General features: G+C 39.7%; 1 protein-coding gene across 1 annotated transcript in view; it reads left to right on the top strand.

Annotated features, from left to right (window-relative positions):
- The first annotated feature begins 6,350 nt into the window (after window positions 1-6,350).
- LOC123766703 (neuroligin-4, X-linked) overlaps window positions 6,351-15,645 on the top strand; it is a 130,625-nt gene continuing 121,330 nt past the window's right edge. The window contains exon 1 of the mRNA XM_045755979.2: window positions 6,351-6,651. The gene's annotated coding sequence lies outside the window, so the exon portion shown is untranslated. The remainder of the gene's footprint in view (window positions 6,652-15,645) is intronic.

The raw sequence follows: 15,645 nt of genomic DNA on the forward strand, positions 1-15,645 counted from the left end.
ATGGTTAAAGGCTGGGAAGGACTACATATGCCATACATATACACACACACACACACACACACACACACACACACACACACACACACACAAACGGAATGGAATAACAAGTAGAAGAACACACAAGTGTGTGTGTGGAACTACAAGGGCCAGTGACTGAGTGGAGAGCACGCTGGGCATGTAATCCTGTGGTCCGGGGTTCGATTCCCGGCACCGGCGAGAAACATTGGCCAGTTTCTTTCACCATGATGCGTCTGTTACCTGGCAGTAAATAGGTACCTGGGAGTTAGACAGCTGTTACGGGCCGCTTCCTGGGTGTGTGTGTGGTAAGGGGGGAAATGTAGTTAGTAACAGTTGATTGATTGACAGTTGAGAGGTGGGCCGTAAGAACAGAGCTCAACCCCCGCAAGCACAACTCGGTGAATACAACTAGGTAAATACACACACACACAAACCTGATACTGAGGTTCAATATCGCTGTTAACATCAAACATGCGGGACTGTGGCACCTGAACCCGTTATTCAAACCTTGATAAATACACTTGGTTTTTAACTGTCCTTAACACCACTTGTGAATAAACAAATACGAGTGATAGTGACAGTGTGGATAACGTCGACATGCCCTTCTGTTAGAGTGAGGGTTGGAGGATAATGTTTATATCATCCAGCTCCAGTTCCGGCACTCGTAATTAGGTTCTAAAAGGTCGCTCTCAGGTTTTGTTAATTTCCTGATTACAGAAGAGATGGTAAGCATCTGTAGTATAATAAATTGGTAGGTTGTTCTTGCTAATCTTTGATGTTTTATGCATATGTGCAGAGTCATTAATTCAGAGATTATCAGTGGATGTTGTTGTCAATGATATATTCGTATATAATTAGTTCCCGATGTATTCCTTTGTTTAGAATATTGATTGGGGAATTTGTTTGAAGAATATTTATGTGTCTAAGGCTTGAAGCATTGTTGTTGTAGTGACGTTAGTTTATATCAGTATCTGGTAATGCCAGAGATGCTTTGGGCTATTTATTTCCACGTTCCTTCGGTTCTTCATCGTGTACATCTACATTATTTCATATATATATATATATATATATATATATATATATATATATATATATATATATATATATATATATATATATATATATATATATATGGAGTAATCACATTGAAAAATAGGAGCAATCTCATATATTTCAATATGGTTATTCCGCATACTTGGATCAGTGTTTTGGTGATTGATGTTGCATATTCTTGTTGTATATTATTATTGCGTCCTATTATGGATAACAAGAAAAAATCCTGAGTGCTATCTAGCTTTTAATCCGACGTTTCGATGTAACCCAAATAATTATTTAATAATTATTATATTACTGAATTGTGTATATATCATAATTAACAATATCATTATACTAAAAACAAGTAATTCAGATATAATAAAACTTTATGTAGGAAAGACAACAATGAGGCGACTGATTTTAATGCAAACTTACTGCACACAGATCCGTTCTTATGTGTTGATAATTAGGACACACTGGGTGCAAGCGTTGCATCGCTTGCCTGAACAATTCCCTGTGTTACGACACGCTTGTCAGTGTTCTCAAGCGTGTTGCTGGAACACTGACATAGGAGCAGAGCTCGGAAACGTGCTCACGTGTGTGCCATCAAGAGCCTCAGAGCTCCTCACACGGTCCTATAATGGCGAGATATTTATAATATACTGCGAGTGTCTTGGTGACGCTCCGCTTCCTACTGGTAGGCGATGAGCGCCAGGACATACAACCATGTGCTACGTATTTACTATATTGTTAAGCTAAAGTTTAGTTTGTAAACAATTTCTAACTGGCTCTCCTCAACAGTAAATCTGAATCCAAAAAGGGAACTTTCTATCAAATTACAAAATCTATTTGGAAACAACGATTTTCATTATCAATTTCATACACGGTTTTAAATGTATATGCAACAAAACCCGAAGGGTTAAACAGGCATTTCATCAATATAATATTATTTCATTAAAAGGATGGACCTTTCCTAAAAGGAGAGGACCCTTCACGCAAGCTGCACGTACTCTAAATAATAATAATAATAATAATGAGAGGAAGAAGAAGAAGAGTTGAATATATTTCTCGTCGATTTAACTTGCCCCTCGAGCAACTCTTAATGTTTCTTATAATGTAAGCAATTTGCAGGTCACATGTTGGTGTTATAAGGCAGGGAAATAATACATGTGCCATTATTTGTTATTCCTGAGAAAACGAGCGAAAATTCTTTAACTAGGAATATATCCGAGTGCATGGAATAAAGTCGGGTGGAGTTACCCTTAGGGAGTGAAAACTAATTTTGTTTTAAATTTTTTCTTTCAATTCTGTAACTGATTAGTGTGTGTGTTTGTATATAGACTGTATTTTTAAATATTCTAAATATATCTCTTTACCAACAGAGTAATTCAGTTATTTTTAGTTCATAATTAAAAGACTATAAGTCTTAAAATGCTAATTTGAAATCTTAACATTTTTGTTGGCTCTTTTAATTAAATAGACAACAAAAAATGAACATCAAGCAATGACACTGTTTAATTTCAGGAGCAAAGGCTTTCTGCTACACATTAACACGTGATGCTTACTAACCTCCCAATCAAACGTTCCTTGATTTCCACATTACTTTGCAGTGAAATTCGCATTAGAGCTTCAACACCTTAATTAACAGTTATTTTAAAGCCAAGTAAGCAATGACTATCGTATTGTGTGATAATACTACATAACAGCAATCACAGCTTAACATATTAAAAGTATTTTTATGCGTCCAAAACCATTCCTGTAACGTCGTCTGAAATGTCATGCAGTTATTGTGTATAAAGAATATTGCACAATACCTATGGAGAGAATTCAAGCTAAATATAGATAAAATTTGCTTTCCATAATTAGTTACATTAATATAAAAGAACCTTATGTAATTTGTGATGTTCTACAAGACGTGGAAACATAAGCACATCCGCCCTTCACTTTTACCAGCACCAGAGAAGTCACCAATCATGTGATCAGTACAGTGGATTTTCTCTGCTTTGTATCGCAGGAAAGGTCCTTGCCAGAGGACTTTTGAACTGACTCACGCATCACCTCAATCAAGCGCTCTTGACGAAAAGCAAGTGTCCTTTCGGGGAATTCAGGAAAGAACGAGGTACTATTGATAGGATCATTGCTGCCAGACAACTGCAAGAAAAATGTCAGGAGCAGAATGTCTAGCTCTTCACCACCTTTGTGGATCTAACGAAGGGTTTTGATACTTTCCGCCGGATGGGACCTGAAGGACTATGGCCAAATTTGGATGCTCAGACACTTTCATCAAACTGGCGAAACAATTCCATGATGGCATGCTTGCCAGAGTCCAACACTGTGACAGTTACTCAGTCATTCGCGGTTCCAAACGGTGTGAAACAAGGCTTCATTTTGGCTTCAAGCCTCATATTTAGACCAAACCACACACTAGAAAGTGAAGAGACCCTTGTTACCGGTTAGTCGGGAAGCTATTCAATTTAAGGAAGCTTCAGGCCAGAACCAAAGTTCGAAATGTGACCATTTGTGACTCTATTTGCGAGTAACTGATCCCTCAAATCCAGTACGGAGGTTGGCATGCAATACACTACGGATCTTTTGTCCACGACTTGCATGAACTTCCGCCTCACCATCTTTACCAAAAAGACCAAGTCTCCTAGAGCCCAGGTGAATGGAAAAAGACCGAGGTTCTGCACAAGTGTAGTCACTCCTGGCTGTGACTACACTGAGCCGTCTATCATCGTCAGTGGCCAGAAGCTCAACGTGGACTGGTTTACATACCTCGGCAGTACTCTATCACTGTCAATCAATATCGATGAGGAGGTAAATACCAGGATCGCCAGAACTAATGCAGCTGTTGCAAGACTTTGATCCTTGCAACAGAACTAGTGCAGCTGTTGCAAGACTTTGATCCTTGCAACAGAACTAGTGCAACTGTTGCAAGACTTTGATCCTTGCAACAGAACTAGTGCAGCTGTTGCAAGACTTTGATCCTTGCAACAGAACTAGTGCAGCTGTTGCAATACTTTGATCCTTGCAACAGAACTAGTGCAGCTGTTGCAAGACTTTGATCCTTGCAACAGAACTAGTGCAGCTGTTGTAAGACTTTGATCCTTGCAACAGAACTAGTGCAGCTGTTGCAAGACTTTGATCCTTGCAACAGAACTAGTGCAGCTGTTGCAAGACTTTGATCCTTGCAACAGAACTAGTGCAGCTGTTGCAATACTTTGATCCTTGCAACAGAACTAGTGCAGCTGTTGCAAGACTTTGATCCTTGCAACAGAACTAGTGCAACTGGGTTCGTAAAGGCATTAAAATTGAGAGTAAACTAAAGTCTACTCAGCGGTGGTCCTGGCCGCCCTCACCTATGTTTGTCAGATCTGTTCTTCTTACGGTTGCCATGCAAAAACAAACGCTAAGGACAAAGTGCCAGATAAGACGTTCTTGCACCGCCTCGCATCACAAGACATGTTGTGCACATGTCCGATGACCTATTGATTGGGAACATATTCAACGGTGACCTGCAATAGGGAAAACGTTCTACTGGAAGGCAAAACAAGAGTTATGGATTTAAGAACAGCGGCACAGACTGTCCAAGCTGGGAGAACATCACGGAGAATTACTCTGCATTAGACAATGCTGGTGCAGAAACCCTACGAGAAAGAGACAGGATGATGCTGCGGAAAACGGTCTCTTTGCAAACTCATCATCGAAGAAGAAAACATCAGAAAACTGTGAGTAGAATCTCCAGTCATCCACCAGCACTACAACACCATTGAACAGATTCAAAGAAAGTTCAACTGTGCTTCCCACTCTCATTAAGTTAATACTTCAAAACAATTAAGTGTGAAGATCACTGTTGATGACTGTTCATTCATCAAATCATTGTTCTAGGTTTCTATTGTATTTCCACTCAAAGTAAGGCACTAATAAATCCATCAGTGGGAGCGCCATTCGGATACACGGCAATAATCAGAAACTTTATATTAATCTCTGGCCACCGGCATCACAGTGAAGTGTATCTGGTGTACTGGCTGGAGCTGGTGTACTGGCAGGCCACTTTCATTTCCCAAATCGTCTCGGCAGCCCCAGTAACTGAATATCAATGCTCTTAAGACACGGTGAGAAAGACAATACTAACGAATTCATCAAGAGTATGACCGAGTAACCTTACGCCATGAATCCGAGTCTAGTCTAAAATAGAGCCATATTTTATACTAATAAAATATGCCTAAGTGAACCAGGCACTCAAGATGCCTACATAATAAAGCACACATCACCAACGCCAAAACCTCAGGTGGTTGCAGATCATCAGACAGGGAAGATAAAGTAGGTTATGCGTGCGAGCTCGTTTATAATAATTATAACCTTGGGCTGAGGACGACCTCTTAGCGAGCAGAGCTCGTACGCCATTTAGTAAACACTAACCAGTATGCATGATGAGGTATAAGGTATTTATCTCGTAGCTAAACACGCAGGTGCTACGTGAATCACGTTCACAAATTATTTCACCGAAATCCGTCCTACCGGTAGGCAACAGCTGGAACTAATATTCTGGAAAAAGATTACTCGAGCGACATGTATTGATCAGGTACGCTACAGAATTTGCAACAAGAAACAACTTACAAATCTCTTAACAGCCTGGCCGGCGGGACCCCCGCCTCGGGCAGTAATGGAGGGATTATCACCACCTTCTCTCCTCTCCTCTTAGCCTCCCTTTGCTACTCCTCTTCTCTCTCCACCTGTCCTTTCCCCTCATCGATCCTCGAAGTCAACTCTTTGGGGATGATCGAGGGTTTCTCGTCCATCTCAATGCACACTTTGTCTTAGTAAATGTTATTTTCATTCGTGTTCTATTTGTTAACAGGTAAAGTAACGTCTTTATCACCTCTGGTAACGGCGGCTGCCTAAAACACTGAAGACGTGCGTTGTCTACGTGCACGGAGATCAGTGTTTAATATTTGCAGTAATAATCATGTCACTGCACATTAAACGGAGTTTGCGCAAAACTGTACCTACTTGTCTTCGTTAGAAAAGGTTTTTTTTTTTAAATTGAAATTTTGTCTGACAATAATATGTTTAGTTAATGGAATATAGTATCTTTCAACTTTTATTAGATCGGAAAAGAGAGAAAGAGAGAGAGAGAGAGAGAGAGAGAGAGAGAGAGAGAGAGAGAGAGAGAGAGAGAGAGAGAGAGAGAGAGAGAGAGAGAGAGAGAGAGAGAGAGAGAGAGAGGGGTGGATGGGGGTTGGGGGTTCGGGATGCTGTGCGGGGCGCAAGGATCCTCAGTGCGGGCCTAGCCATCGTGAGGGGTGGATGTGTGTCGTGGGCTCCACAACTGGCCAGTGTACACAAATAGTGGTCTAATTGGCTTGTTTTGAACGTCTGCATTAACGATCATTATCTCTTCCGAGTAGATCGTGTGGTGTGAACCCGATAATGATAAATAGAGGTTGAATTGAATATTGTCATTCGTGATTATAATGTGAAGTGATAACAAGAGAATTTATATATATAGAATGTAAAAAAAAATATATAGACTGTTGTGAATTATAACACTGTCAAGTTTTCTTCGTTAATAATTCAAGACAAAAGTTGACTAAGGTAGGGGCGCAGATTTCCTACTTACATGTGAATCCTGATATTAAATAAATTAATTACACATTCGGAACTTGTTGCAGAGTAGCCAGAGGGGGTTTAAAACCTCAATATTTCCAAACACACGTTTTATACTTCATGTTTCTGATAGTCTTCATCTGTGTAGAAAATATGTACATCTCGCTCGTTGCTTTGTGACACGTTCCAAATCCACAGATGTTATGGTAGATTGTTATTTTATGATACAATGTTATTTTTTATATATATATATATGTCCCTTAATTTTGTCCAGACGACTGCTGCCAGGTTTGTGACATACGACTGGCATATATATTTTTGTTAGAGCATTTGTTTCTGACAGGTGTCATATTGTGTGAGGTATTGCCTGGTAGGATGAATGAAGCATTTTGTAGTAATGGAAGTAACTTTGCAGGGATCGATGCAAACTTTGCAGTGATTGAAGCAACATTTTGGTGAGATTGGTGCAACACTGTATGAATGGATACAACACTTTGCACGGATGGATGTAACAATTTGCAGAGATGGATGCAAAGCTTTGCAGAAGTGGATGTAACGTTTCGCATGGATATATACAATATTTTGCATGGATAGACGGAGCACTCTATAGGGATGGATGCAACACTTTGCAGGGTTATATGCAACATTTTGCAAGAATGGATGCAGCACTTTTCACGGATGGGTGCGACATTTTACAGATACTGATGTAACATTTTGCAAGCATGGATTAATTATCGGATGAGAACAATGCTGACTGGCAAAATCGACCTTGATATCCCAGTTGATTATATATAAAATGTCCTTTTTCTTGGGGATATAGCAAGTCCGTATTTGTTCTATAGTCTTCTCCTTATTCTAAACTCTAAACATTTGGTGATTATTTTAGTCTTTTAAAGGTATTACCCCAATGTGTACATTTTATCTCTCAAGTGGAGTGCCTTGTAGTATGTTTTCCTTCAATGAGCATCTGGGTTAGTGTCCTGGGTAGAGTGCCACGATCAGGATACCGTTCCATCTCTCAGCTCAAACTCTGTGCAGTAACTGAGGCCTTGGATGTAAGACACTGGTGACAGATCTTATACAAGGTAGGGTATATGTGGGCCGAAATCTAAAGCTAACGTAGAGGGAATCATTGTACTCAACTTTGGAAATGGAGTACTAGCTGGAGATGATATAATGACTGGAGTTGGTGCACTGACTGAAGCTGGTGCATTCAATAAATGGCTCAATAAACATTTTCTCAACGTGAATAACGGAGAAACTCCAGCACTAGATGATAGACCTAAGCTGCATCACCATCACTATAACAATAATGGAAGTCTCAGGTATCGGTTAATTGTTCCACTCCCCCCATGGACCGGCCATGTTTAAAGAAAAAAGATGCATTAGGAATGGAGCCACAAGCTCTCTCCCCCATGGGCCATTACGGACGTGATTATATACAGGACCAATAAACTCTCACCTTCCTCCGTGCAACCTCTGACCACCTCTTCTCTCGTTTCTCTCTTTCTCTCTCTCTCTCCTTCCTCTTTTCAGTTCTAATTTCCCCAGTTTGCATATCTCTACCCTCGCACCTCTGCTCATCATCAACCACTCTTCGTGATCCAGTTGATCACCCCTACACCTCCCAACTTCAACTCTCACTCCTACACCCACCTTCCGTCCCACTATACACCTACAACACCTACCTCCGTCTCCTTTCCCTCGTCTTGGAGAAGTAGACGAGAGGGGCGCCTTGGGAAGGTACAATGCCGTCTTTTTCAGCAACAGAAGTGTGTGGCCTTAGACAAATCCCAATTCCAGTGACGCTAATTGCTCGCCTCACCGACCTATTACGAGAGTTTGTGTGTTTTGTGTCGTGTGGATCGATCAGCTCATTTCACAAGTTGTCTGGGGGATGGGGGATGAAGGTCGAACAGCTCATTCCACAAATTGTTCAGGGAAGTGTCATTGAGGTCGATCAGGTTTGTCTCGCTAATTATTCGGAGAAAGTGTTGACCAAACCACACACTAGAAATTAAAGAAACGATGACGTTTCTGTCCGTCCTGGACCATTATCAAGTCGATAACAGGATCAGTTTATCATAGTAAAGGATGTGTGGAAATCAAGGGCTTGGAAAATTGAAAGAAAGTTTTGTCAACATTTTTCAGTCACGTTATTGTGACTCATCATTTGCCTATTCGGAGAAAGGTTGTGGAGGTCGATTACCTCATCCCACAAATTGTCCGGTTATGGGTCCCGGAGGTCGAGGAGCGCTTTAATTATCTGCATAATAGCTTAGTTAATTGTGCACCCCATTCTGATCCTGTGAGCCTTAGTCTAGAAAATTGTACACCCCATTCTTATCCTGTGTGCTGCTATCTCGTCTAATTCACTGTACACCAATCACTGATCCAGTGAGTTGTTATTTATTGTTTAACCCATACTGATCCAATGAGTAGTGGTTTATTTTACGAACCATAATGATACTGCAAACAGCAGATTATTGAGCTCACTAGCATAGTCCTGTTTATGGAGCGCTATACTGTTATCCTGTGAGCTGTAATGTGTTATTCACTCCATAATTATTCTGAGTCGTAGTTTATTATCCGTTCTAATCCAGTCCTGTAAATCGTTGTTCTGAAAGAGAGAGAGAGAGAGAGAGAGAGAGAGAGAGAGAGAGAGAGAGAGAGAGAGAGAGAGAGAGAGAGAGAGACAGAGAGACAGAGAGACAGAGAGACAGAGAGAGAGAGAGAGAGAGAGAGAGAGAGAGAGAGAGAGAGAGAGAGAGAGAGAGAGAGAGAGAGAGAGAGAGAGACAGAGAGACAGAGAGACAGAGACAGACAAACAGACAGACAGGCATTGCATGCTTCACTTTAACGTGAAGGGTCAAATTATGAGATCATATTGTAGATGCAGTCGACCAGTCCCTTAGGGATGGAGAACGGAACACTATAGTAAAGGATGTGTGAAAATCAAAAGCTTGGAAAAGTGAAATTAAGTTTTTTGGGGGATTAGAAAACTTGGAGTGAAAGAAAGTATGGAGGAGTCGATAGAGAACTTTAACGAGATAAAGAAATTTTTATGGGATAGAGACTTTGAAGGAGTGAAATGAAGTGTGGGGACAGGAGATACAGAGTTTGAGATAAAGAAAGTACGAGGTGACAGAGAACATGAAGGAATAAAGGAATGGAGGAATGGAATAGAAAGATGAATGAAGATGCTAAGGAGCATGAATGAGAGGACGGTATGTATGATGAGAGAGTCTCCTCTAGTGGCCTCTCCTTGAATGACAGCTCCTACGAAGACCTAAGGCGTCTGGGTGACAGATTAGTTTGGCGTTGGCAATAACGTCTATCAACCTATGAAAGGTTATTAAGGCAACGTGAGTACCTTACTGATCAATTAGTAAGATTACTTTATCCCTAAATATAGTCCAAGACTAAAGTAAATTCCCAGTGTATATATACACCGAGAAGCTTGCTACATATTTTTGTGTATATATCCCATGAGCTGTGTATATATCCCATGACCTCTGTACATATCCATTAAGGTGTGTAAATATAATTTGAGTTGTGTATATTATATCCCTTGAGCTGTGAATATATCCCTTGAGCTGTGTATGCATATTAACTGGGATATAGTCATTGATTTTAAACATTATGTGATAGCATAATACAGGATGTTGCAGCTAAAGTATACAAATGCTGCAATTTCTAAGTAGAAAAGTATAGAATAGAATATTTTCTCGCATGAATTCATATTTTATTTTTGTTTATTTACATTTTTGCTTTGAAAAATTGCGAGGATTTTAATTGTTTTGTAATTAAATTAAAATTTGTCGTTTCCTGTAATGTTAGTTTGAATACATGTATAGAATGTAACATTTTTACATAGCTTCAGAGGTATTTCTCTAATGTGTTTAATGAATGCGAATAATGGTTGATAGCACTGATAGTGTGATTCCAACATGCTGATAATATATGTATATATATGTATGGCCGAGCGGTATGTATTAATTACTTGCTTGACTCTGAACTGGTTTGATTGATTTCACTCTCTGGCAGTACATGATATATTCACTGTCATTCACTCATTATAAATACCTGAATACGTTTTATAATACATCGTTATGTAATGTGTGAGTCTGTATGAAGTCTTAGTGCAGTTAACCCTTCCTTTACATTCTGCAGATAACTTAGTTATTTACCTGATCATCAAATCTGTTTCCCTTATCTTTCTATCTCTATCTCTACCTTTTTTTTCTCTCTATCTGTTCTATAGCTATCTCTTCGACATTCCCCATCCTCCCTCAAGAAGCGCTGAAACAAATTGGTCTTAGATGCTTTGCTTTTCCTTCCTCTTTATAAATTTTTGTTTCTTTACAGTAACAACTCGACGGTAACGACACTTCGTATTTTACACTTAAATCTATGAAATACCACAAAAATTGCCTCGAGGTGTGTGTAATTGCAAATATTTCGTAAAGTAGTTATCTTAGGTCTTTCCCGACTAGCCTATGTCCGTCCCCTAACCCAGACCATTTCCACTGCAAATTTGGGTGAGGCTCGCTCCAAGCGTCTGGCTTCCAACTTTGGACAGACAGATCAACAGGCAAACAGAAAGGCAGACATACAAAGAGACATTCTGTTATAGGTACATATAAGTTTCATTTATTTCATCTATACATTCCCCGATAAATGTATGTTAATCGGTTAAATTTTATCAAATTACCATGTAAAATGTTAAAAATATTGTTGTAACCATGCTCTTTATTTCTTTTGTCTGTTTCGTGAAGGTTTGTCCACTTATTAAAGATTCAAGTCTACTTAATAAAGATTCTATTCTTCTAAATCAAGAGTTTAGTCCACTTAGTTGTCTGATTTCTTTACTAAATTAATTTACTTACTAGACTAATCAATTTACTAATGAGTGTGATGTAACTAGTAAAGAGTATAGTCTACTCAGTAGATATTATTATTCTTACTCTTGAGTTCACTTTAGTAGTTTGGTCTACTTAGTAGATAGTGTGATCTGCTTAGTGAAAAGTCTATCCAACGCAGTGAAGAGTCAGACCTACTCGGAAGAGTGCCTGATCTTCTCAGTAAAGAACCTGGTATACTCACTTAAGAGACTGATTTCCTCAAGGTTTCTGATTGACTTAGTAATGAGTCTACTAATAAAGTCTATTCTATTCAGCAAAATGTTTTGTCTGCTCAATACAGTTTAGTCTTCTCACTAAAGATCGTAGTCTATTTAAATGAGTTTAGCTGCTCAATAAAGAACCTGGTCTACTGAACTGCAAGTCTAATCTGCCTAATAAAGAGCCTGATCTAGTCAATAGAAAGGCTAACGTACGCAATAAATAGCCTGGATTACTAAATGGAGAGTCTTGTTAGTAAAAAAAGTTTGCTTCACACAAAAAAGTATGAGTTATTAAATTTGTTAAATTCTGAGGGGTAACAGGGTTTCGTAATTCTCTTTTCAGTTTCTATGAGACTCGTAGGCCTATATTTTATGAGGTTCTCATAGGCCAATATCGTTTTAGGCTCTCATTGGCCTATATGTTCAGTCACCTCATCTTAACTTCATTATAATATTAACTTTTTTATAATATTCCTTTTAAACTATCATGAAGTGACTTTCACTTCGTTGATTGGTTATTTTATTAACACTCGCTGAGTTCGTAGACCAAAAAGCCAGCTTTCATCTGCTTTCAAACAATTGGTGTAAGGAATGTTGGATGCTGTTTCGTCTGTCCATATTTGAGTTCATTTCCCTGGGAATTTGTTGCTCCAGCGGCCGAGTAGGAATTTGTGAATTCAGTGCCGCTGTCGTTGATTCAAAATGAGGAAAGCGAAGTGTAAAGCCATGCGCACAACTCCGGCTCTCTCCCCAGACACGCACACACTCAAACGCACACACTGAAACACACACACACTTAAACACACTCAAACACACACACACACGTGCGTGTGTGAGGCGGGGAGAGGGTGAGAGTTGAGAGGCGGGACCAAAGAGCCAGAGCTCAACCCCCGTAAGCACAATTAGGTGAGTACGTCAGACCAGTCAGTGTTCGAGATTCGAAATTCACGATCCCGGGTTCGATTCCCGGCAGAGGCAAAAGAAAATTTGCAGTTTCTTTCATCTGATGCATCTCCTCAACTAGTAGTAAATAGGTACGTGGGAGTTAGACAGTTGCTACGGGCTGCTTCCTGGGGAGGGGGGTGGGGGGAGGGGATAACAAAAAAGGAAGCCTGGTCGAGGACCGGGCCGCGGGGGCGCTAAGTCCCGAAATCATCTCAAGATAACCTCAAGATAGATATGCAGCACACATCATGAGCCTTATAGCCAAGGAAACATAAAGACATTCAAGAAGGTTTAGATGTTTGCAACAAGGCTAGGTCCAAAATTGCAAAAGATGGGGGCGTGAAGAGAGACTGAAAAAACTACGCCAGAAAAGATGAGAAAGAGTAGGGACATGATAGTGAGGTATAAAATTCTTTGGGGGGGATTGAAAGAGAAGAAAAAATAAATCTTCACAATGAATACCAACAGAACAAGAAGCCACGGATGGAGTTTGAGACTAAGATGAGTAATAGAGATGTTAGAATATTTCCTTTAAAAATAAGAGTATTGAGAAATAGAAATACTAAAGGAGCAGGTTGTTGAATCAAACTCCACTCATTACTTTAGAAGTGGGTATGATAAGGAAATGGGTCAGGAGTCAGTGCATTAGACAACCAACAGATAAGAAGAGCATCGATCCTGCAGACACACACACATACACACACACATACACACACACATACACACACACACATACACACACACACACACGCGCACGTCAAAAATAACTTTCTCAGTTTGAGAAGTCGTAAATGTGTGGAACGAACTATATTTGGAAGTTGTCAAAGTCGATTAGATACACAATTGTATATGAAAATGTGATAAGAAAATCGGGTGAAAAGAAGCCCTGTAATGATCTACTGATAATGGGAAGTTGAGGCTTAAGACCAGAAGCTCTTCTATGATAGGGTTACTAATATAAGACAGGAAAAAGAAGGCTTGGAAGATTGCATTTTCCAAGATTGTCAAAAAGCATTTCGACTAGTGTACAAAATGGAGAGGCAGGGGTGGGATCAATTCGAAAACACTGAACTGAGTAATAGAGTACCTGAAGGAGCAGAAAGCAAAGAGTCATAGTCATACAGGAGGTTTAAATCTGAAGGATTGTAACAAGTTGGGTCCCACAAGGCTCGGTCCTGGGACAGCTGAAATTCTTAATTTATGTAAATGACCTATCTGAGGGATTGAGCATGTAATTGTCAATGTTTGCAGATGATGTAAATCTGATGAGGAATGAAAAAAATAAAGTAAGACTACAGAAAGTTACAGGAGAATCTAGACGAACTCCTAGAGTGGTCAAACAAATAGTTGCTGGACTTGAATTCCAACAAGCGTAAGGTAATGAAGATGGGAAAGGGAGAGAAGACGGGAAGGCATTTACACCATAAAGAGACGGCAACTACAGGAATCTGAAAGATTTAGGAGCGGATATAGTTCCAACACTTATACAAGAGGCTCACGTGAACAGATAACATCGGCAGCATATAGTACAATGGTAAATATATGAACGTGGTTTAGAAACCTAAATCAGAACTCCGTGAAGGCAATCTACAAAACATTTGTTAGATTAATAATGAAATATGTAGCACCGGCATAGAATCCGCACCTTGTGAAGCATAAAGCCAATGTTGAAAAAGTACAAAGGCTTGAAACAAGATTGGTACAAGAGCTAAGAGGGTTAAGTTACGAGAAATGGCCAGTGGAACAAAATCTCACAACCGTAGAGGACAGAAGGAACAGAGCGGATACGATACGACCAAACATACAAGATAATAATGGGAATAGATAAGGTGGATAAGAATAGTCTCTTTAAATTGAGAGAAAGTAGGACAAGAGGACACGGCTGAAAGCTGGAAAACACAATGCACTGAAAGACGTTGTATAAGCCACCTCCATATAAAACTTTAAGGCCAAATTTGACAAAGAATTTGAACGTCAAAGTAGTTATATGTAATGCAACAGGTACAACAAGGCTAGTAGGCGGGGTACAGATAACTAGACCTTACTTCCCTGTAGACACTGTTAGGTATGCACACATACAAACTAGACGACGAGGCAATCAAGCCAACTCCATTCACAATTGTAAAAATAGGCATGAAAGGTTCCATCAAAGCAGGGAGTCGCTGCATTAGACGCCTGAAACTCGACCCAGCAGGCATAAATAGGTCAATTCAGCCTATTAAGGATACGAGAGTCCGTATTTCACAAGGACTCAAGTGGGTCTTGCAGACTCAAATGAGTCACTAACAGGGATATATGGAATTATTCCAATAGTGGCCGAGTAATGGACTGATGAAATGGTTTAAGGGAAGTTGAGGAAGCAAGTTTGGAAAAGAATATATACATCAAGTAGTAGGTAGTTATCAAGAGTCAGAGTCGTCAAAGTCAAAGTTGACTTTGATCAGATGAAGACCAGTCAACGTAATGTTTAGTGAGACTACCACCAAGCCTCTGGCCACCAATCTCGAACATATAGACAGACATCTGTTCGGGTATATATGTTAACACATAATGGCTCACACACTTGTACATATGTAGTGTGTACGTATCTTTGCGTATGAATCTAAGCATAATGACGCGTTCATGTATGAATTATCGCACACTGACGTATGCTCAGATATATGTATATGTTTAATGACGCGTGCTCGGTTAATTAAGTTTCTATAATGACGCAGGTTTGAGTATACATATACGCCTACATATATGTGCACAAATAATGACCAATGCTCTGGTATATATATTTACTCTTAATAACGCACATTCGGGGATATATGTATGCATAATAAGCAGTGCTCTGGTATATATGAATACATAATGAAGCGTACTCTGACGCTCACTGGAGTACACATGTACGCGTACCAACGCTCACTAGG

This window comes from Procambarus clarkii, chromosome 60 (assembly GCF_040958095.1).
Source record: "Procambarus clarkii isolate CNS0578487 chromosome 60, FALCON_Pclarkii_2.0, whole genome shotgun sequence".
In the NCBI taxonomy this organism is placed as follows: Eukaryota; Metazoa; Arthropoda; class Malacostraca; order Decapoda; family Cambaridae; genus Procambarus; species Procambarus clarkii.